The 3,005-nt window shown below is 27.8% G+C and overlaps 1 long non-coding RNA gene across 1 annotated transcript; it reads right to left on the bottom strand.

Moving 5' to 3' along the window:
- Positions 1-1,092: 1,092 nt before the first annotated feature.
- On the bottom strand, positions 1,093-1,862 carry LOC145806523 (uncharacterized). Its single transcript, XR_014349841.1, has 2 exons — positions 1,530-1,862; positions 1,093-1,441 (listed from the first exon to the last, which is right to left on the bottom strand). It is a non-coding gene; the product is annotated as an uncharacterized LOC145806523 (long non-coding RNA).
- Positions 1,863-3,005: the final 1,143 nt, after the last annotated feature.

Below are 3,005 nucleotides of genomic sequence, written 5' to 3'. Positions count from 1 at the left end.
TTTTTTTTTTCTCTTTTCAAAGAGTAGGTAATGAATTCACGGAAAGGAGAAAAATCCCTAAATGAAGACATGAAACTTAAATGAAACACCAATTTATTAGTAACTCAAATAAATTTCAGGAACCCCCAAAATTAGGAACATCCATGACTCTCAAAATGATGTGGACTAATCATATATTTTTATTTTTTTTTTCCTTCCTGGACTAATCACAGGTGAGTAAGAATTATAAAGTTGTATTTTTTTAAGAATATGTAGCATTTTTGATATTTTTAATAAAAAAAAAAATCTTCCCAAGATAAATTGCACTTCTCCCAAATTAAAACACTTTTTATCAGAACACAAATCATATTTGAAACACTTCAATCTCATTTATGCTATATTTGGTACACTGAAATGAGATGAAATTAAATGAAATGGTAATTCATTACACTTTCCTATGGAATGATCATCTCCTTATAATAGTTAATGATGACTCTTATTGTAATGAATTTTTTATTATTATTTTAGTCAACCAAACATGAAAAGTGTAAGGAATGTTTGAACTTTATTGCAGTGAACCAAACACTACCTAATTGATCAATTATCAGGAGTAAAGTCCTATCAATCAATCGTTGAAACTAATTGATTAAGTGATTTGATTTTTTAAATTATTATGTAAATGAATTATTATATATATACTCGTATATTTTTCCCACTTTCAACCCAATTTATATATAAAAAAATTAACTGGAATATTAATTATGAAAGATGATAGTTATTGTGTTATTGTGTGTGCACCTATAGATGCAAAAATAACTAAAACTTATTTAATAGTGCATGCTTACCATCTCGCACATGATCAACACCACTGTACATGTGAATATAATAGATGAATAGTGAATTGGTAAAAAAAATCAAAGACTTATGTTTCAAATACCATGAAAAGTTATTAATTTTTTTTAAAAAAAAAAACAAATGGAAGTAATTGCAGGCCATCACATGAAACAATTTTTGATAAAATCACACAATATAAAATCACATCCAAAAAACAAAATATCCTCACAAAGGAAAAAAAAATAAAAAAAATAAAAATAAAATAAAAAATAAAAAAAATCAGACAATTCAAGAAATGGGTATTGATAAGAATACAAACACAATTCTAGATCTTCAATTTGCACAAACAAAATGATAAAATAATAATAATAATAATTAAAAGGAAAAAGAAACAGGATGAATCAATGAATGAATAGGAAACTGGTACAAACATCCATCCAAACAATGGTGTTATAGAGATGGAGGCCAATAGATTTGCTCCAAATGACCGTTGTTTCTCTCTGATTGGTGAGTCCGATTGCCTTAAGTCCACCGTCAACATTGTGCCCATCTACAGTGGCTTTGTCAATTGCCTTGCTCATACAAATCTTCACTCTCCATAATCTCCATCGGATCGTGCTCTACCCATCTGTAGATTCACAAACAAAACAACAATAAAAAAACAGAGCAATCACAGAGAGAGATAGATAGATAGAGAGAGAGAGAGTTCTTCATACCCTGCTTGTGGGTAGAACTGGAGTGGAGATGACTGGAGGAAGTGGCACAGGTGATGACTGGATGAGGTGATGAGCAGCACCATGGCTGAGGGTGGGTTTTTTGAAAATTGAAAATTTGGTGTGAGATTGAAAGAAAAAAAGAGGAGAGTTTATAGAGAGAGTTCGAAAAGCGTGGGCCTCTTTTTTGTAGGGAGTGGATGGGTGTGTTTTGAAATTTAAAAAGTGGATAGGTGAGGTGCGACAGATAAGGATGGGTGGTTGCAAAGTTTGTGGCTCTTGGGCGGGAAATTCAGGTAGAGTGAGAAAGAAGATTTTCATCTGAGCTATCCATCTAAATATATAAATGAATCAGGACCATTAAAATGTCCTAGTAGGACAATTGTCTCTAACATATTTTCAAAGACCTTTGTGCCTTAATAAATAGATATATAAGAGGCGCTTAATTGCTTGAGATTCGTCTTTTCTTTCCAATTTTTCCCTTACATTTTGAATAATTTACTAATTATGGCCTATATGTTGAGTGATGATTTTTTTCGTAATTACGCAAGCATTTTTGGTCAATTATGCAATAGGTTTTTTTATAATTACACAAACTTTCTTAGTCAATTATGAAATAGTTTTTTTTTGAAATTATGCAAACATTCTTGGTCAATTATGAAACATAAATATTTTATTTTTTGACAAATTACAAATACACACATAAAGTTTGTTTAAAATATGAATCGGTCCTATAATACTAGAAATTATAACTATCGTTTGTTATAAATTTTAATTTAACACAATACTCAAGGGGAAAAAAAAAGAAAAAAGAAGAAGCTATTCTCCTATGCAATAATAAATTATCAAAATTGTTTATTGAAAAATATTTTTCATATCATTAAAAATTGTTAATTGACTTAATGATTTATTTATTAACAAAAGGGTTAATTGAAAAATATTTTTTTTATCATTAAAAATTGTTAATTTACTTAATGATTTACTTATTAATAAAATTGATCATTTGTTATGCGAGTATGATTTATGAATTAATAAAATTAGTCATTTGTATATATATATATATATATATATATGTTTTTTCTTTTGCTTCTTTATTAGTTCAGTGACTTATCTTGATAGTTTTTTTTACTTAGGAGAATTATCTTAATATTTGTTTTATACTTATCTGTTGAGAAAAGTTACACACCATAATTTTTTATTTTTTTATTTTTTATAAATTCAGAAGAAATGTTAAAAACTCATAAATTCACCCAAAATGATATGGTAATAGAATTGGAGTCGACATCATTGGGTGTATAACAAATCAAAAAATATACATATCATATTACGTAATTCTATTATATATCTAATGATTTATTCTATTCAATTTCATATAACAATATTTTAACACTACAAGAAATTTCACTTTTGGCGACTAAAATTTTAGTCGCCAAAAGCTTTGTTTTTAGTCCCCAATTACTTTTGCCGACTAATATATTT

This window comes from Camellia sinensis, chromosome 13, assembly GCF_055761805.1.
Source record: "Camellia sinensis isolate YWXY chromosome 13, ASM5576180v1, whole genome shotgun sequence".
NCBI lineage: Eukaryota > Viridiplantae > Streptophyta > Magnoliopsida > Ericales > Theaceae > Camellia > Camellia sinensis.
Note: the sequence above shows the minus strand (reverse complement) of the source record. Positions and strands in the feature narration are given on the sequence as shown.